Source organism: Aquarana catesbeiana, linkage group LG07, assembly GCF_042186555.1.
Source record: "Aquarana catesbeiana isolate 2022-GZ linkage group LG07, ASM4218655v1, whole genome shotgun sequence".
Classification (NCBI taxonomy): Eukaryota; Metazoa; Chordata; class Amphibia; order Anura; family Ranidae; genus Aquarana; species Aquarana catesbeiana.
In genome coordinates, this window is record NC_133330.1 from 174,999,727 (window position 1) to 175,022,339 (window position 22,613).

A 22,613-nucleotide genomic window follows, 5' to 3' on the forward strand; every position below is an offset into this window, starting at 1 on the left:
CCCAGAGGGAAGAGAGGATTGTTTAGAAGTGGGAGCAGTGATATGAAGGTGGGCAGGAGGTTGCCTGAGTAGCACACAGAGTCTGAGTTGTAGGCTTGTGACATTAGATCTCACCCATCGCCCTTGAGCCCTATATGTGGGAGCCACCTCAAGGCCGATACTGGAGTTGGCACACAGTTAGGAAGTTTGAGGAGCACCCAAAGTGGGCATCGTGTGTTGCATGGAGCATGGTAAGCTGGGAAATTTGTGCTCCCAAGTATTTAGTAAGTATTTCGCCACACTGGAGATTTCCAAGACTTCCCACAGCCTATGTGGAAAGAGCTACTTTGGGGCATTAATAGGCCCAGATGAAAGATAAAATTCTGTTCTGCAGAAGACGCAGAAAGTAGGTGGGGATATAGATGAGCGGGGTATGGAAGAAATAAAGTATTTTACACAGGATTGTCATTTTAACTGCATATATGTGGCCTATCCAGGAAAGTGTAGGGAATTGGCCTTAAAAAGAGTGGTGTTAGAGGAGGTCAGCATAGTGTCCAAATAGTCCAAAGAGGACATTGGGGTTGATTTACTAAGGCAAATCCACTGTGTACTGCAAGTGCACTTGGAAGTGCAGTTGCTGTAGAACTGAGGGGGAAGATTTGAAATGAGGGGAAGCTCTGCTGATTTCTATCATCCAATCATGTGCAACCAAAAATGCTGTTTTTTATTGCCTTTGGTAGGGATTTTGATAGGGATTTGGTAGGGATTTTAGGGTGAGGATGAAAAGAGCTGGGCATAGGGGGCCCTGTCTGTTGCCTCGAAAAATGGGGAAAGGTTTAGAAAGGTGTACTGCATAGTGCACCTACAGAGTAGGGCGCAGTAATCCATGCTAAAAAGGAATTGCCAAAGCCCCATCTCCTCAAAACACAGGGTGCGATTTATTAAAACTGGTGCAATCAGCTTCTAACTTCAGCTTGTTCAACTAAGCTTTGACAATAAAACCTGGAAGCTGATTGGTTTCTATGCATAGCTGCAGGAGATTTTGCACCATAAATAACCCTCAGTGTCCCAAGAAAGGGAGTAAAAAGCTTTGTGAATATCAAGCAAGAGGAGAAAGCCCAGGATCTTGCAATGATTCAACAGATGGATCAGGTAGATGACTTTGCGGACATGGTCACCTGCCTGTCGACCGGGGACAAAGCCCACTTGGTCCCTGTGGATGAGTGTGCGTGGGTAGCGATTGATCTTGGTGCTTAAGACCTTTTCAAGAATTTTGATGTCCTAGTTAAGAAGAGGACATAAGTGTTTTTTCAACCTCATTATTGTGCTATCATTTGTTATGCTCACAGTGCCAATACTTCTAATTAATTAACCTCTTGACATCCACGCTATAGCCGAATGACGGCTACAGCGTGGACCTGAATTTCTGGGAGGCTGTAATATGACGGCCCCCCCATGTGCGTGCCCACTGAGACTCGGGTGATCACCGATCCAAGCAAGGGGCCGGTCCTGGCCCCTTACCATGTGATCAGCTGTCAGCCAATGACAGCTGATCACATGATCAAAACAAAAGCTCTGTGATCGTTTTTTATTTCTTCTCATGCTGACAGCGCAAGGATAAAAAAAAAGCTGATTACCGGCTTATCAGAAAGGGACATCGGTCCCAAAGAGGCAATTCTGCCTCATATGTGCCACACGGACCCCCTGCCAGTGCCACCTGCCACTGCCACCTGACAGTGCCCACAGTGCCCACCAGTGCCACCTATCAATGCCCACAAGTGTAACCTATCAATGCCCACCAGTGGTGCCAATCAGTGCCACCTAGAAGTGCTGCCTATCAGTGTAACCGATCAGTGCCCATTATTGCCACCCATCAGTGCCCATCACTGCCACCCATTAGTGCCCATCACTGCCACCCATCAGTGCCCATCAGTGCCGCCTCATCGGTGTACATCAATGAAGGAGAAAAATGACCTTTTTAAAAATTTTATAACAAAATATAAAAACATTTTTTTTTTTTAATTCTGTCTTTTTACATTTTTTTTAACAAAAAATAAAAACCACAGAGGTGATAAAATACCACCAAAAGAAAGCTCTATTTGTGGGAAAAAAAGGATAAAAATTTCATTTGGGTACAGTGTTGTATGTCCGCGCAACTGTCATTCAAAGTGCGTCAACGCTGAAAGCTGAAAATTGGTCTGGATAGGAGGAGGGTTTAAGTGCCCAGTAAGCAAGTGGTTAAATGCAGCTTTACCCCATGCCCTTAGTAAAACACTTGATGTATATTTTGATAAGTAAACAATTAACCCTCTATAAAGATAGTGTGAAATATGTTAATTGCAGAGGATATTTATGCCATACATTGGGTAATTGGTAAATTGAATAAATCATCAATTAAATATATTTTGAATTCCGTCGCCTCTACTTTTTCACAGTCTACTTTTGTGCAGAAACAAAGTTTGAATAATTAAAGTGGGATTAATTAGTTTAACTGGGTTTATTGTCTTTTTACAATCTATAACAGTGTGTACATTAGGCAAACTTAATTTGATGTTCACTGTCATAGCACTGACCTGACATTTTAAGAATTAAAGCAATTTCCCTCAACAAGCACAGCAAGCATGTAATTGGTGACCTACAGTGTGTATTTAGTAAAAGACACATTTGTTTATAAGTCATGTTTCTGAATACACCAATAGTGTGTGAACACAATTACATAATGAATGCTGCCATCCATTAGTGTTTTCTTTGTGTTTAAAAAATTTATTAAAACAAAAATGTTTAACATATATCAGATGTAAAGCACAGTTTACAAAAGATTGTATGACCTAGCTTTGATAAACTGATGTCTCCATCAGGATGTGCTTAATGATAATGTTTAACCTAAAGAACTTGGTCAGAATTTTTTTTCCAGTGAGGATAAATTAGTAATTGGTTCAGCAACAGATTGGGTGGACTTGACTGCCTTTCAAAATAGAGTCAAGTGATTATGGGACATCAATCAGACATAATTTGGTTGTACTACAAATTTTATAAGCCTACAATGGCAGCTTTCTGACAGACCGATGACAGATTGACCAGACGGACAATGAGAGTGGGTACACTCTCAAAGGAAATGTGTTACTGACCAAATCACAAGGTGAAAAAAAATATAAGTATTAGTCATTGTTTATTGAATTTGACACCTAAAAAGTCTCTTATGCTTGGTTTGGTAATGTGGAATTGGTTCATTTGAGATGTGGTCTCTGGACATTTGGACTATCATTCATTACCATTAGAAATTAGCTGAACATACCTGTGTTTGATTCGAGCAGGGTATGTCGAACAATACTAAAGTTCAGGTGCTGAATCTGAACCCCATTGAAGCCAATGCTAAACAGAGTACTGGCCATTTTCCAGGCTAACAGGCATGTCAAACAAATGTAATCCTGTGGGTATAATTGAGAAAAAGGTGCCACTACTCAAAATACCGCCACTGCGCCTATGGATAGATACAGAGTATGTGGAAGCTGCCACTTAAAAGGATCAAATATAAAAGCTGAATTTTAACTACTGGTCAATCTGAGATAATGACACAAAGTCAAAATAGCGGCGCTAAATGTTTGTGTACAAGGAGTATTAAATCCCCTAAAGTGACATATGACTCACAACTTACAAATGAGAATATAACTGACATGTGCTAGAATATAATAAATGCTAAAGCACTAAATTGACAAATAGCACTAAACACCCTGTGACAAGTGAAGTGATATGATGTAGCTAGTGAAGCTACAAAAGAACAAAAAAAAATGTATCCAAAATATAACAAATAAAGTCCATAAATATTGAAGAGGATCTATAGTCGATGTGAAGATCTCTTAATCCATTCACCACACCAATGTGTCTGTGATTCCACTCCCCTAAAGAAACGCACTCACCGAATTCCAATGCCTACATTCTCATGTTAGGCTAAAGCACATTTAAACCACATGGATAGGGTTTTAGAGCAAGCATCCGGACTCCAGCCGTGTGTCTCATATAATCTCCACATGTGAATAAAAAAGTGTACCAATTGTGTAATACCGTAAACAAAGCTTTAATGAAAACACTAAACAGCCTTCAAGATTTAAACTCACATGGTACAAGTTAAAAGACAGCAAAAGTGACTAAGGACGCCCCCCGTGGCTGTACGGCAATCAACATCATTGAGGCAGGACGTTGCTTGACACACCAGCAAGTTGACGAGCAGGTTTAGATCCAGGACCAAGGGAGGCGTGAGATTCAACCTTATGCCTGCATACCTTTGGTCCGCCGTGGCCGTTTTATCCGCTGCTCTGGAGGCTTTGAAAGGCTTACCTTAGTCACTTTTGCTATGATGGTCTGGTATAGATGTTAAAGAGGAATCCCCACATACAACAATAGAGTGGGAGTTTCTGCATAATTTATACTAAGGCCCTTCAAGTTCCCCCAGAAAATCCATACCTGACCCTTATCTGAGCATGCAGTTTTGGAAGCCAGGTAAGGGAGAACTAGCATGCATCCCCCTCTTAAACCATACCAAGCCACATGCCCTCAGTCCTCAGAATAGGGTGGTGTAGATGTGGACAAGGGCCTCTTCCCCACACCCTGGCATGGAGGTTGTGGTGGTAGGGGCTTATTGGAATCTGGAAGCACCCCTAATAATAAGACTGGCTCCCCCCTCTTTTAAGCTAGGCACTACTGCAATGTGATTTTGATCTGATTTTAGTGCAAATTTGTTGTGACTTGGTTGTATTTTGGATGCGGTTTGCATATTCTATGCATTTATATGCTATAAATCATGCTGTGCACAAAAGTAGTATAGGCACCTTTTCCAAAATAGCATTGATGTAAACAGGCACCATTAAAAACAATGTGATTTCCCTTATCATGCAATTCTGTGCTAATGAAATAGCACCTGAAATCACAGTATTGTGAACCAGGCCTTAGACAGTTGTCTACAGAAGACCCGGAAACAACAGCTCCTGTCAGTACGGGCGAGCACATCGCATGTCTGCTCCCCCACACCGAGATAACGCGGCTATCGCAGTCTTCTATGGGACTTGGAACTTTTTGGTTGAAGACGTCAAACGGTGAGCTTTGTAGTGCTCCAACATATACGGAGGCACACCATATATTGCTATTTGCCGTTTGTTTCCTTACCAAATACATTTTCTTGTTTTCCAACTGCTGCTATATAGCCGGCCAAACGGGGACACTTTATCCATTTATCTAATTATTAATTTACCAACCTGCCATACATTGAAGTCTGTTTTTCCTCATTATCAATATCCGGACGGATATCTTGCTAATCACCAGCACCTGCACTTTATTCAGTAAGGACCGAAGTGGCAATAATAAATCTATTCATAAACTTTATTTGGGAAGTAAATGAAAAATACATCAGACCCGGGTCTTTTCAATAAGTTGAAGTGTGTATGGATGCATGAGTGATTTATGTATGTGGAAAACATCGGTGGCCACCAGTGCTGTGTAGGACTTTCCGTCCTATTTTTAATTAATGGTTTTTGGATAGTAATACTGTTTTTACTGGGATAATCAATAAAGATATTTAGGTTTAATACCCGCATGCTCTTGAGTGGACTGTCTTTTGAAGGTTCTTTCCTTCTCCTTTTCTCTTTATATATGTTTATTTGGTCCCTAGAGCAACCATTTTTGATTGTTGATTACCTATTGTTATTCCAATCAACAATGGACTAGTGGTATAAGGGGTATTATTATACAGGTAGGCAATTATTGGCCAATAAAATGAATCCTGACTATACCCTTAAACCTATTTTGGATGAATATAAGGTGTTCCACTCTCCTCTTTCTCTTTGTATGCATAAATATAGGATTTGACTTCCTTTCTGGACCCTTAATCTCCATATCCCATGAGTGTTACCATCCAATCCATGGTTTTTATATCACTTACGATTGTATATCTGCGGTATAGGATTTAGAGTCAACCTCTATGTATATCTAATTGGTCTGCGATTTTACTATCTAAGTATCTTTCCAGACTGATCCTTCTCTTCTTTTTCTTATTCCTCCCCAGCTTTTTCTTCTTTCCTTTTTCCCTTCTCCTCCCCCCCCCTTTCTCTCCCTTCTTCCCTTCCTTTTCTCTCTGTTCCCTTCTTTTCTTCCCTCCCCCCCCCATTCTCTTTTTCCCCCCCTCTCTTCCTTCTCTCTTCCCTTTCACTTCTATCCACTTCTGTAAAATGGCTTATCTCCTGGCGGATGAGATTGATTTGGAGATACAATCCGCATTTACTAATGAATCCTCAGTAACACCTGGTGGTGATGATAACCTTAAAAGATTGTTTAAGAACCATAAAAAACTCACAATAAAGTATCTTAACAGGAAATGGGACATTTCATCACTGAAGTCCCATATTGAACATAAAGTTATACCTAGAGGGTTAAGAGAAAAGGTGGCACCAGCCGGCCACCTACATACACCACGGTTTTTGGAAAAATGGAAACAAAGTTGCCTGGAACGTGGCCTAGCTGTTTTACACATGATTATTGATGAAGAACAAATACAATTAGATGAAATTAAAAAAGAGATCGATATCAGTGTACAGCTGCTAGAACCATATAAAAATGATCAGGACTTTAATAAATATAATGACCTCCTTAAAAAGGAGGTTGAAAAAACTCAAAAAACTCTCAAATCTACCAAACAGGAAAAGTTCAAACAGAACCTTCTTGACTGGGAGAAGGGAGATATTTTTGATCCTACAGTACCTCGAGGGAGAAGTAGATCACGTAGGGGTAGAAAAAATCGATCAGGTATGTCAAGATCAAGATACTCCTCTACAGATAGTGAATCTGAGCAGCCTAAAAAAACAGTTGTTTTTTTAGACCAGGAAGGGGATATTATCCCCAAAGCAGGCACGCAACAAATCACATCCATGACCAAATCTCAGGCCCAAACCAACAGGGGAAACCAGGGAAAAGGAAAAGAAGGAAGAGGAAACCAAAGGGAACTCAGGTCAGGGTCACGCAAACTCTAGACAGCCAACAAATGTTAAAAAATCAATCTTTAGAAAAACCACAAGTAGACCTAAAAGTGGTTAATCTGTCCGAATTCCCTCTTAACCATCATCACATCTCCTTATTACAAAAGGGCCTATCCTTCTCTCCCACCACCACGATGAGTGAATTTGAGGTTTTTAAAGATATTAATTTATTTTTGAGGAAACTGATTTTCAGATATTGGCATGCGAATAGGGGTACCCAACGTACTGAAATGGATCAATTGGAGAAACAGGAGCGGGACTCGCTTGAGGCTCTAATTGCTCTTCTAGATGAAAATCAAGAGTATGAACTAGAAGCTGAAACCACACAAACATCACCTAGCTCTCCCCGTCCATCACAGTTGATAATAAAATCCCAAAAAATGCCACCCCTTTCTAAACACAGACATATCCAATTTTTTCTTGAACAGGTTAAAAGGGACCTCACTGAGATTAATTGGAAATATAGAGGACAAGACAATCTTACTCGGCAGGAAAGGAGAGCCCTAAAAGAATTGGAGGATGCAAAAGACATAGTTATAAAAGCAAGTGATAAAGGAGGCAATATGGTCCTTATGTCACACAATATGTATGAGGAACAAACTATGCGTCTCCTCCGTGATGAGACCACCTACTTGAGGTTACATCAAAACCCCTTCCCCCAAATGGTGATAGATCTTAATTTTAAGCTTCAGTTAGCTCAGGAGGCTGGTCTTATCATCAAAAGAGAATGTAAATATCTTAGTGTCAGTGAGTTCAACATTCCTACTCTCTATACTATTCCTAAACTCCATAAGTCCATTACCGACCCTCCGGGGAGACCGATAGTATCGGCTGTCAAGGGTCCCCTCGAGAGGGTCGGTAAATATGTGGACTCACTGATCAAAGAGTTAGTACAAGATCTACCGTCATTCATTCAGGATACACGGGATGTTTTGGGGAGATTGGAGGATATATCTTTACCAAAGGGGATACTACTTGTCGGTATCGACGTGGAGTCGTTGTATACGTCGATACCGCACAAATGGGGCCTCAGAGCAACACAATTCTTTTTGGATGATAGATTCCCACTGTTGGCAGGACAAAACGAATTTATCGTTGAACTTCTGCAATTCATGCTGGAGAACAATTACTTTCAGTTTCTCGGAATATACTACAAACAAGTTAGGGGCACTTCGATGGGAGCCCCTTGGGCTCCCTCATATGCCTGTTTACATCTGGGCCTATGGGAACTCGAATGCGTGTATCCCTCGTCGATGTACCTCGGCCACTGTCGTTTGTGGCCGAGGTACATCGATGATGTGATCATGCTTTGGGACGGTTCACCGACAGAATTGGTACGATTCATAGATGAACTTAACGAGAACGATCGAAACATCAGGCTGACATATACATATGATACTAATAGTCTGTCATTTCTAGATCTTATTGTATTTGTAAAAAATGGTAAACTACATACAAAAACCTTTAGAAAGGACACAGCGGCCAATACTTTGCTATTGGCATCAAGCCACCATCCCATCCCCCTAAAACAAGGAATTCCAGTGGGTCAGTTCCTCCGCGCAAGAAGAAATTGCTCGGAGGAAGCTGACTTCAACAGGGAAATACACGATCTCTATGGGAGATTTCGTGATCGTGGCTACTCACATGCATGCATCAGACGGGCTAAAAAAAGAGCCCTACATACCAATAGATTATCTCTACTGATGAAACAGACTAAAAAAGAAAGAGAAAAAGAAAAAACTTCAAGCCATCCTCCTTTAAGGATCATCACTAAGTTTGGCGCACAGTGGGACCAGATTAAGGAAGTGCTCGGTCGCCACTGGCACATTCTGTCTGAAGCCCCCATTTTGGGTAACCTTGTAAGTAATAAGCCGCTGCTCACTGCTCGTAGAGCAACTAATTTGAGGGATCGTCTGGTGCATTCCGAGTATAATAGACCCAAAAAACGTAATTGGCTGACCGATCTTCCACCTCTTAAGGGTATGTACCCCTGTGGTAGATGCCATGTGTGCAGATATGTGGATCGAACGGATGTGTTCGCCAGCTCTGACGGAAAAAGACAATTTGGAATTAACAGTTTCATAAACTGTACAACCACACGGGTAATTTATATGATAACGTGCCCGTGTGGTCTTATCTATGTTGGTAAGACCAAAAGAGAATTAAAAATCAGAGCTGGCGAGCACATCCAGAGCATCCTTAATAAGGATGATGATCGACCTTTATCTCTGCATTTTCTTGTTAAACATGGGGGCAAACCAGACGGCCTGAAGTGTAAAGGCATCTATAGACTCAATTTGCTCCATAGACGTGGAGATTTTGATAGGATATTGTATCAAAAGGAGAAGATGTGGATTTTCTATTTAAATAGTATGCAGCCCCTTGGATTGAATAATGAATTCAATCTATCTCCTTTCTTGGAGCAATAAATTGGCTGAAAATCTTGATTGTTTATGGAATAAAGCAAAATAATCCCTAGCTGGAAATCCACATCCTCCCCTATGCTGAGATATATTGAGATCAATACCATATGTGGATAATGAAATGTTGACAACCCACATATGGTGTGTCCAACTTTCCAAATCTCTTATTGATAATATATATGAGCCGACTAGATTGTAGCTGCAGGTTTTTGGGTAATGTATTGCTGACAATGTAATAATAGCAATTTCATTTTTCAGAAAATAGCTCCTTCAGCTCTACACAATGGTAACAATGTTTTGATACAATTTTTAAATAACAGGAGTTAACAATTTCCCCCCTTTTTTTTTTTTTTTTCTTATTTGATCTTTATTTTTGGGCCATACATGAACCAATTAGATTGAGGTTGTAGTATCTGGAGGAACCTTTTATTAATAAGTTACTGACGTTCCATCTGAATCTTAAAACACAGCTGCACATATGTGTGTGATTGCACTAGTGGTGAATGTGAATTTAGGTTAGTCTGCAATGCCCAGGTGCTGGCAATAATTAATGCAAATCAAACATCAATCGGCAGGATATTTAAGCACCTAGCCGTGGGTATTGCATATGCTCTGAAGAAGCTTGGCAACAAGTGAAATGCGTAAGCGTCTAACCTGTGCACTGGTTGGACATGGATCTCCACACATAAATGAGGAATCAACTTTTGCACATACAGAAGCGACCTGAGAACTTTCCAAGATGGCGGGTTGAGCCCTGCGGTGAACACTGGGACTAAGCGCTTCCCCTGGTAAACTCACAGACTTAGCGCGGAACATTTCGTGAACCCTCTGACACACCGTACTTCCCCACGGAAGACCCGGAAACAACAGCTCCTGTCAGTACGGGCGAGCACATCGCATGTCTGCTCCCCCACACCGAGATAACGCGGCTATCGCAGTCTTCTATGGGACTTGGAACTTTTTGGTTGAAGACGTCAAACGGTGAGCTTTGTAGTGTTCCAACATATACGGAGGCACACCATATATTGCTATTTGCCGTTTGTTTCCTTACCAAATAAATTTTCTTGTTTTCCAACTGCTGCTATATAGCCGGCCAAACGGGGACACTTTATCCATTTATCTTATTATTAATTTACCAACCTGCCATACATTGAAGTCTGTTTTTCCTCATTATCAATATCTGGACGGATATCTTGCTAATCACCAGCACCTGCACTTTATTCAGTAAGGACCGAAGTGGCAATAATAAATCTATTCATAAACTTTATTTGGGAAGTAAATGAAAAATACATCAGACCCGGGTCTTTTCAATAAGTTGAAGTGTGTATGGATGCATGAGTGATTTATGTATGTGGAAAACATCGGTGGCCACCAGTGCTGTGTAGGACTTTCCGTCCTATTTTTAATTAATGGTTTTTGGATAGTAATACTGTTTTTACTGGGATAATCAATAAAGATATTTAGGTTTAATACCCGCATGCTCTTGAGTGGACTGTCTTTTGAAGGTTCTTTCCTTCTCCTTTTCTCTTAGACAGTTGTCAATGAACCAGCTCTCCCTGTTGGATGATTTCTATTTTTAACCCAGTGACAATGCCACATTTTAGATTTTCCATTTCTATCATCCTTGACAACAATGATCATCATGAGAAATAGACAGCAATGAAAACTGGCAAAATAAGAGGCAAATATTTATATAGTTTGGATGGAAAATACTCATTCCATGCAAAATATCTGAAGCGTCTCTTTAGAAGTGGCCATACCTTCTAATGTCAAATACGTTCATGGGAAACAATCAGAAAAAGGTTTGAGGTAACATTTTATTGTCTATAAAACATTTATTTTATTCAATACACCCAAAAGAAATAGCCAAAAATAACAACACACATCTAAAACTATTTAAATTAAACTATTCTGTGAATTCAGTGAAAAAACTTGTATTTAACCTCAGATACTGTGAAGAGGTAAATCAAAACCTACATTTCACTATGTTCAAAAACATAGGATATATCTGAAGCATATGTTGCCCTTCCTATTTGAAATTAGATTGACACTAAGGTAAATACAGCCCTTCCCTATAGGTTCCAGGAAATCAAAATTCCACTTAGATAATTTAAAAGGGAATTGTTAGTTCCTAATAATGGATAGGAGAATATGAAATCTGTCATAAATGAAATGAGAAAGATTGTAAAAAAATCATCTCAATCAAATATATAACTGCTGAGTGAACTATTACACAATCTCAAGCACTATTATATAAAGGGTAAGCATACCTTTCAAATAGTTCAGTTGGCAGTGTACATATGCTCTTTACAAAAGAATTGCTAAAAAGAAAGCCCTATCCACTTTCACTGTCTTGGCTGATACAAAAACCAAAGAGCTAAATATAAATATATTACATATACAGGAGTGTAGTTTAAAAATCGATGTATTGTCTCCATAGACTGGAATCATATATGATATAATGAGCCCCTATATTAGAAATAGATCAGGCCTTCCTCTACTCGTCAGGCTCTACTCAAAGGTACATGACAGCTCCAGTGCAATCAAAATTTTCACACATGCTTCACCTTCAGCGTGACAAGCCTCTCACCTTGAAAATGGTCCTATGAAGGATATAGGTCAAAAAACACTTCCCCCCTATAGAGTTAAATGACTGCCTGCTCGCCTGTCGTTCTTCTGCTCTGATCCACTTATATATAAACATCAGGGTATATTCCCTTTCAAGGAGAATGTAACCTCCTCCTTCAATCAGGCCAATGTGGCCAAGTGGTCTAAATGAAAAGAAAGCTTCCATTACGCGGTATCTCTTTACACTCATTTATTAAAAGATCAGACATAGACACACAATAGCTAGTGTACTCAACCAGTGCACTACGGAGACACAGCCAGCAAAGTCAATCTATTGCAAAAGGGCTGCAGCAGCGCTGTCAGTGCTACTCCTGGATCTGGCGTCACCTGACTCCCCCTACACATATCATCATCCACATGACTTTTTCAGGGAATCCAGGAGATAGTATAAAGCAGCACATCACCAAAAGTTAGCTGAATAATTACAATATTTACCCTAGTCAGTATCTAACTTCATCTTCATATTCTTGTGATAATTACTATGTTTTTTGAAGCAAAATATGTATACAAACTGGACATTGTTCCAAGAAATGCGTTGGATGAACAGCTACAGTACATGTGCCAAACTTTTCTTACATGGCTCAAGATAATTTTGAGATATATTCATTCACTTATACCTACAGTATATATGGAAAATCTCTTTTACTAAATATCTCCTCATTAATGGTATGGTCAATTATGATATGTACAGTATGCGTGGAAAATCTTTCTATATGTATATATGTAAAATCTCTCTTTTACTAAATATCTCCGCATCAAAGTTATGGTATGCATGCTTGATCCCAATTTACTTTTTTTTATTCTGTGAGCTCTTGATAAAACACTTTGTATTAAGTAAAACCTATTTTTAACATTAATGTTTTTGTTTATTTTTTCCCCAATATTAACGTTTTCCTTGGGTTTGTAACATTGAATAGTTACCCCAAACCTTTTTGTGATTGCTGCCTATGAAAGCAACATAAAACACAGAGGTTTTAAAAGAGTTGTAAAGGTAGGTTTTTTATCTTTATTGCATTCTATGCATTAAGATAAAAGACCTTTTGACAGTAGCAGCCCCCTTAGCACCCCCCCCCCAATTACCTACCTAAGCCCCTTCTCTCATTGCAAAAGACAAGGGCTTATCTTCTGCATGAGGAAAGGATTCTTCACAGTAAGAACTCTGAGCATTTGGATATTGTTCCAGACAACTATGTAAACTGCTTCAAAATGGAGGTGTTGTTATGCATTTTTTATGCCTTTCTCTTGATCCATTGATGACTTAGCATTTTGAAGATGCAAGAGTTTTATTATTTTTTTCACTTTAGCTGAGCTTGATATGAGAGATTTTTAAAATCACTTGCCAGGACTTAGAATTAACATTAGTGTATAAGACATCACTGACTCATGGGTAAGAAGATGCCTATCTTTTGCAAGCACCAGCAATGTTATTGTCAGAAATTCATCCCCCACTTCCATTGCAATAGTTAACCCAGAGGATGCATAATTGCTACAGATTGTACAAAGATCAGGCCAGCCAGGAAGTGCTGACCAGGAGTCAAGGACTAAAATTCAAGAAAGATATCTATTTTTTGGTACAATACATTTTTATTTTTTTGAAACATATTAAACATACATGAGGTTTTGTATTTCACATACAATCTCAAATGTTTGACAATATGTATACATCGGATTGAACATAAACATCATTATATTAATTGAATGCAAAATGAACATTTAGTAATCAAAGTATATTAATAATATAAAGTATATTAATATGAACCTCTTAAGATATAGAAGTAAAAAAAACAAAAAAAAAAAAAAATAGAAAAAATAAATATCTAAGGGTTCAGACTTATCGAATTGACTGTATCTTTAAGTTGTAACCTGAGCGAAGTCTGGTGAATTTCTGAAAATAACCCATGGTGACCATATCTTATTAAATTTCTCTATTGATGAATTAGCTGTTGCTACCAATTCCTCCATGTTGGAGGACTTTAGCTGCTATCAATAGGTATCTTGTTAAAGATTTTTTAAATTTTTTCATAGAGCAGTCAGAAATATGAAGCAAACAACTGGTGTCAATTTAATATTAGTATCAGTAATACTTTATATCAATGCACAGATTTTCTGCCAAAATGAGGTTATTAGAGGGCATTTCCACCAAATGTGCACCAGAGAACCCATCTCTTGATTACAACACCAATACAAATCAGAGGACTGTGGGAATCATTGTTTCAACTTATCAGGAGTTATATACTAATGTGATAGTAGTTTTATATGAAAACTCATGAAAACAGGAGGTAATGGAGCATTTGTGTGCAAAGATACATGCATGTTGCCATTGTTCATCTTGTTATATTAAGAGCTGATTCTCAGAGTGCTTTAAATTTGACCGGGCTTGAAGTGTAATGCCCCGTACACACGGTCAGATTTTCCGATGGAAAATGTCCGATCGGAGCGTGTTGTCGGAAATTCCGACCGTGTGTGGGCTCCATCGGACATTTTCCATCGGATTTTCCGACACACAAAGTTGGAGAGCAGGAGATAAAATTTTCCGACAACAAAATCCGTTGTCGGAAATTCCGATCGTGTGTACACAAATCCGGCGGACAAAGTGCCACGCATGCTCAGAATAAATAAAGAGATGAAAGATATTGGCCATTGCCCCGTTTATAGTCCCGACGTACGTGTCTTACGTCACCGCGTTCAGAACGATCGGATTTTCCGACAACTTTGTGTGACCGTGTGTATGCAAGACAAGTTTGAGCCAACATCCATCGGAAAAAATTCTAGGATTTTGTTGTCGGAATGTCCGAACAAAGTCCGACCATGTGTACGCCCTATAAGAGGTTTGTAGCCAGGCATACACTGTCAAGATTGTTTTTTCCATAGTATTTCCTTGAAGGCTAACAGATTTGAAAGGTGTTAAATGTCTTAATAAGGAATGTTTTAATATTGTAGTGGAGATGTAACCGTGTATCTAACAGTACATACATTTTGGTATAACTTGATCTCCTAATTCTGTTGTCATAGTTGTATGCAATTTTATTTTGCCCTTCTGAATACAATAAGTAATCAACACGGATGTATTTTAATTTATTTGTAATTTAGATGAAGAGGCCATTCCAGGTTTAAAGTCTGGGTTAGATCCTAGTGGTGTTAAAGGACCTGGTGAAGTGGATAAATATGAGCATTTATTCACTTGGTGAAAAACTTTTAGGGTTGTTTTAGAATATTAGGGCATGAATCCTATGGTATCCACGGAGAGAATTTCACCGGTAGAGCACCTAAGTCATTCTCTAAATTTACCCAGTCTTATTAGCTGCATTACACAACCATCTTATAATTCTCGTGAGATGAGATGCAAAATAATAATTCTTAAAATTGGGGAAACCCAATTCCCCAATTTGTTTTGGACATGTAAATATTTGGAGATTAATACTTGGTTGTTTATCTGCCCACAGAAATTTCCTAAGTAATGACTGCAACGTGTTGGACTTGATGGACTTGTGTCTTTTCAACCTCACCTACTATGTAACTATGTAATTTTGAGGGTAAGAAAATTGGTAGGGTTTGAAAAAGATATAATATTTTTGGTAATACTGTCATATTGACTATGGCTGCCCTACCAAACCAGGAGAAATACTTGAGGGACCATTTCTGTAAATCCTCCTTTAAAATCCGTATTATAGGAATACATTTTTCTCTAGTCGTCTGTCCAGGACAGCACTAGAGAGATAGGCTCCACCTCCAGAGGCAGGAAACACATCAGCAGATCTTTAAAGGGCAGCTTCTGTCCCTCTGCCTCAGTATTTGTGTTTCCTACACCTGAGGAGGAGGCTGGATATAGGAACTCTCCTTCCCCATACCCTGGGAGCTACCAATGGGAGAAGGGGAAGGAGGTCCGCATACCTGTCGGTCAGCACGTCACTAAGGTGGCAGACATCTGGGTCCCCTGGCCAGGCTAAGCATAGCTGGTGCCGGCATCCTCCTCCTTGATAGCCTGGGGAGGCGTTCCCCGCTTGGCTGCTAGATACAAATGTGTTGGGCGTGGGTCAGGCAGGGAGTGGGCGTAGGCCACGCGTTGCAGCCTATGGAACGCAGGAGGAGGGCGGGTACTTCCGGTGCCCCACTTCCGGCTCCGGGTCATGCGGCGAGCATGGATGAAGGAGCCATGGTGCTTTATTTGAATATTTTATTAAAGCGAAAACAACAGAAAAACACTACTCCACAGCACAGTCTACCTTAATGCAGGGAACAGACAGCATGGATGCAGCCGATCCAGGTGGCAGTGGAGCTGACCCAGCTCCGGTAGGCGGACACAGGGGTGCCTTGAACCTACGGGGCTGGGGGTGATGGACTCCTATGTAGCCCGTCTTATGGCCCCCCTCTTTTCAGATGGGATCCGGACTAAAGAGTCCTGTGAATCCCATCAGCGGCTGGTGGGGTGCACTTAGGTGTTGGTGAAGGACACCCATAATCTGCTAAAGGTTTGCTGACGGTAGCTTGTCTTTATTTTTTCCCTTTTCCTCCTTCTTCTCTTCTTCTCTTGTCTCAGCCCAAAGAACTGGAGAGGTCAGGGGGAAGAGGAAGTGTCCGTTATGTGCTAACAAATTTAAGGAAGGGTGGAACAAGCCCCTCTGCAAGTCCTGTATTGACAAATTGGTTTAGAAAGAGGCAACGGGGGTCTGCAAGGAATTGATTTCTGGGGTCTAGAAAGAAATGAAGGCCATTAAGACAATGCTGCAAACCTTGAAACCCCAAAACAACCAGCCGCATTTCCCCCCGCTTCCACCCCAGAGGTGGGTGACGAATCATGGGGAGAGGAATCAGATTCTTTGGATGAACCAAGTGAGGGGGCATCATCCAAAGATATTCCGAGCAAGGGACAAGTTCACCCGGATACAGGCTCTCACTCAGGGAGGTTGATGCCTTATTGGGGGTGATCTACGAGACGCTTGAGATTAAAGAAGAGCAAGTCTCCTTGTCTTTGCATGACCAGATGTATCAGACCCTGAAGGATGACCAAACCAGGGTTTTTCCGGTACACAGCTCACTGGCAGACTCTATTAAAAAAGAGTGGGTGGAACCGGAGAAAAATTAGTTTTTTCCCAAAAGTTTGAGGAATATAGGAGGGGTAAGAGGCTAGCCTAGGTTATTCTGATAGTGCCACATCCAATGAATAAGTTATATATAAAGAGAAGTTCCCCTGAGTGGACTTTAAAGGCACTTAAATGTATTTAAGAGAATATGACGGAGTATGTAATAGTATAAAAGTAAACAAATTTTATTTAAAGACAAAATGTAAAAAATATATTAACGAAACATACACATATCCATACAATTCATTGCTAACACCATAGGGTAAAGCGTATAGAAGAGCTCTTCTCACACCCAACGCGTTTCGGGAAATAGTTTAATCCTTCTTCAGGGGTGCAGAAAAGGATAGAAGAGAGGTTCATCTAGGATAATTGAAATGTATAATAATCAATGGATTACAATGACATGTAAAACCATAGAACTGTTTGCTTAAGATAATATAATCAAATCACTTACATAGTGTTGAATGGTAAGACAGTTGTTATAATGTTTCGTTGGGTTGCATTAAAAAACCTGATGTCAAAATAGCATTGAATATTAATACTGATAGGATTGCTGCTCTTACGGCACCGTGGGCATCAGAGAGGTCTGTAGGTGTACATTGAGTGGCATTGTCCTCACTAATAGGAGGTTCCCCCCACATTCTGTGGCAACATGGTGGCCAGAGTGATATACTGAGGCAAATGGAGTCCCTGGGAGTAGGAAAAAATATATATACCAGAGTGAGTTTACTGGATGTGAAAGTAGAGTACTTGAAAAATTCAAGAAGTATATAAATACCTGTTGATAATCATAATTTAATAAATTTGATGGTAAGGCAAAAGGAGGGAAAGAAATGATATCAGTAGCTAGAATAGAAAATATACAAAATTGTATAATATATAGTGCTGCCAAGAAATCTATTTGGGAAAAAATTCAAAGCATAATTCTGTGATGCTTTAAAAAATTGGGATAATAAATGGGTATTGGTAAATAAAAACATTAATTAAGATTAGTTTAAAGCTGGTATCTAAATAACCAGCCAGTATGGATCAGGGAATGCTGTATTGCAAAAAAATAAATGTCAAAACCTGTGGTTATATATTTACTGGTCACTTTATACTGTAGTATACAGATATCATATAAAGCACAGGTTTGTTTAGAGGATAAATATGGTAGGCTTTCTTTTGAGTCAGGGGAGGAGGGGAGAGGAAAATATGCTTTTTTTAAAAAATATATGGGTTTGGGTAGGGGAATAGCCAGTGGTTACATAGGTGCAGTATTAAACAGTTAAATGGCAAACTGTAATGAAATAAAAATTACCTTGTCAAAGAGGGGTTTTACACTGACCAGCCACACGTCCCAGCATCCAGCTATCCAATGCTAGATCTGGGAGTGGGTAGGTCCGTTTTTTAAAAGTAGGTAACTTCAAACAGCTTGTGCAACAAATTGCACTCAGCCGTAATTGCAGTCCGTTGCCAGGGAGACCTTATGCTGCCCCCTGAGCCGAGTGTGTGTGGCTCGGCCTCTACCGCGCATGCGCGAACATCAGCACGTTGGAGCGGCGTCACGCACACCCAGCCCACCGACACGATATGCCTCACCGGCGGACTGCGCATGTCCACCGGAGTGGCAAGATGGAGGCTGTGGGCGGTGATGGTAAACGCCCAGGCAGCCTCCAAAGATGGCTTTTTGTGTCGGGCAATCACTTCGGTCAGCTGCAGCAAACGGGAAGCTAAAGGGGAACACAATATCTGGTTAAAAGAGTAATTGGACACAAATGGAGCATAGTAAAAAATGTAAAGGTTTAACACATTTAAAGATATGGTAAACAATGAGTGCGAGAGAACTAGCACTGAATCGCAGTATCACTGTACAAACTTGATCTCTCAAAGAGGAAAGAAAACAGAAAAACACAAGGTGAAAATATAAAAAGTTTTACATTTTTAAGGAGAGGGTAGACAATAGAACTGGCAATCAATTGCTGCAGCTGACCGAAGTGATTGCCCGGCACAAAAAGCCGCCCAGATCCACAATCTGGGAAGCGTCTTTGGAGGCTGCCTGGGCGTTTACCATCACCGCCCACAGCCTCCATCTTGCCACTCCGGCGGACATGCGCAGTCCGCCAGTGAGGCATATCGTGTTGGTGGGCTGGGTGTGCATAACGCCGCTCCAAAATGCTGACGCTCGCGCATGCGTGGCAGGGGCCTCGCCGTGCACACTCTGCTCAGGGGGCAGCATAAGGTCTCCCTGGCAACGGACTTCAATTACGGCTGAGTGCAATTTGTTGCACCAGGTGTTTGAAGTTACCTACTTTTAAAAAACAGACCTACCCACTCCCAGATCTAGCATTGGATAGCTGGATGCTGGGACATGTGGCTGGTCGGTGTAAAACCCCTCTTTGACAAGGTAATTTTTATTTCATTACAGTCTGCCATTTAACTGTTTAATACTGCACCTATGTAACCACTGGCTATTCCCCTACCCAAACCCATATATTTAAAAAAAAAAAGCATATTTTCCTCTCCCCTTCTCCCCTCCTCCCCTGACCCAAAAGAAAGCCTACCATATTTATCCTCTAAACAAACCTGTGCTTTATATGATATCTGTATACTACAATATAAAGTGGCCAGTAAATATATAACCACAGGTTTTGACATTTATTGTCCTGCAATACAGCATTCCCTGATCCATACTGGCTGGTTATTTAGATACCAGCTTTAAACTAATCTTAATTAATGTTGTTTTTTTACCAATACCCATTTATTATCCCAATTTTTTAAAGCATCACAGAATTATGCTTTGAATTTTTTCCAAATAGATTTCTTGGCAGCACTATATATTATACATTTTTGTATATTTTCTATTCCAGCTACTGATATCATTCCTTTCCCTCCTTTTGCCTTACCATCAAATTTATTAAATTACGATTATCAACAGGTATTTATATACTTCTTGAATTTTTCAAGTACTCTACTTTCACATCCAGTAAACTCACTCTGGTATATATATTTTTTCCTACTCCCAGGGACTCCATTTGCCCCAGTATATCACTCTGGCCACCATGTTGCCACGGAATGTGGGGGGGGACCTCCTATTAGTGAGGACAATGCCACTCAATGTACACCTACAGACCTCTCTGATGCCCACAGTGCCGTAAGAGCAGCAATCCTATCAGTATTAATATTCAATGCTATTTTGACTTCAGGTTTTTTAATGCAACCCAACGAAACATTATAACAACTGTCTTACCATTCAACACTATGTAAGTGATTTGATTATATTATCGTAAGCAAACAGTTCTATGGTTTTACATGTCATGGTAATCCATTAATTATTATACATTTCAATTATCCTAGATGAACCTCTCTTCTCTCCTTTTCTGCACCCCTGAAGAAGGATTAAACTATTTCCCGAAACGTGTTGGAGTGAGAAGAGTTCTTCTATACACTTTACCCTATGGTGTTAGTAATGAATTGTATGGATATGTGTATGTTTCATTAATATATTTTTTACATTTTGTCTTTAAATAAAATTTGTTTACTTTTATACTATTACATACTCCGTCATATTCTCTTAAATACATTTAAGTGCCTTTAAAGTCCACTCAGGGGAACTTCTCTTTATATATAAAAGTTTGAAGAGGAGATTTCCTTTCAGTGAGGATTCCACCTGTGTTTGGAACAAGGTGCTCAAAGTAGACGAAGCCTTTTCCCAGTGCGCCAAATCAACAGATCTCGCCTTTGAGGACATGAGTGTCCTTAGGGAACCTATGGACAAGAGGATGGAGGTACTGCTGAAAAGGTCATGGGAAGTAGCCATGACAAACCTAAAATCTGCAATGGCTACATCAATAGTGGCTTATAATTTGGAGGTCTGGCTGGACCAATTACAAGGTCATTTACTAAGTGGGACCTCCAGGAAGGAAATTTTGGATTCCCTTCCCATGCTGCATAAGGAAGCGGGCTATATGGCAGACGCATCTGCCGAGTTGGTCAAGCTATCAGGAAAGACCGCTGCCCTTATAAACTCCTCTCGTAGGGCATTATGGTTAAAATCCTGGTCAAGGCACCGGCCTAGCGGAAGCACTGGCTCCCCTGAGATTGAAAGGGATCTTGGTCATACCATATTTGGAAGATCTTTTATTCTTGGCCCCCTCCATGTTCCGATTATAGGGAGATCTGCGGGCAGCCATTTCCTTTTTAAAAAAACTGGGGTGGTTGATAGACAAAAGTCAAACTTAATCCCGACACAGGTCTTACAGTACCTGAGTTTCTTGGTGAACTTAGCGATGCAAAAGAAGGTAGAAAAGGTGAAGGCAACCTTTTTTCAAAACAATCGGGCAGTTTCCCTCTGCTCAGCTATGTCAGGCCTGGGTTTTCTGGTAGCAACAATTCCTACGGTACCATGGGCAAGGGCCCACTTCAGGTGTCTCCAGGCCAACATCCTGAACAGCTGGGATGGAGCGCAGGAATCGCTAAACAGGTCTCTGTGGTGGTGGAGGAATGAAGAGAACCTTGTGCAGGGTCTATTATGGTCTCTTCCAGTGGCCATCCATATCACCATGGACTCCAGTGCTTGGGGGCGCTGGGAGAAAGTACAGTGCCAAAGGTCGGCCAACTGGAGGGAGTTACAGACGATATGGGAAGCACTAATGACATTTCTAAGATTGAATGAAAATGAAAATCCCAAATATTGATAATATATGATTACCATCACCAATAGACATTATTAAATATATCACTCCATAAAAATGAATTAAGCGAAAAACCTTGATTGTGGAAATATATACTGATAAAAAATAAACACTGATAAAAAATATATAAACCAAATATTGAATAAAGTGTTCAATAAAAATTAATATTGTGGTTCAAAAAATTGAAAGTCAATAAATGGTCAAAAAATGTTGATAAATTGTGTAAGTTCATTTTTATATTGAAATGATTCTGTGGCAGACCACCACCGTATCCAATAAAGTGACCACCATAAGAAATGCAAGCTTACCAAACAGCAAGCAAGATAGGCTTGTGACCTCAAACCCGGTCCGGGCCTCTATCCCAAAAACAGGCAAATGGCTCTGAATCCGATGCTGGTGTTAAGGACAGAGCAGGTATCCAAGGGGAGTTTAAGTTCACCAGATGACAGATAATTGCCAGACTCTCCTGAGCCAAAGACCTTCGACAGGCAGTCATAAAAAACCCAGATAGAAAAAACTTGCCATAGTGTTATACCGTCAAAGAGATTTAATAGAAAGTATAAAATATATATTGAACTTACAATGAATTAAAAACACTTTCTATTAAATCTCTTTGATGGTATAACACTATGGCGAGTTTTTTCTATCTGGGTTTTTTATGACTGCCTGTCGAAGGTCTTTGGCTCAGAAGAGTCTGGCAATTATCTGTCATCTGGTGAACTTAAACTCCCCTGGGATACCTGCTCTGTCCTTAACACCAGCATCGGATTCAGAGCCATTTGCCTGTTTTTGGGATAGAGGCCCGGA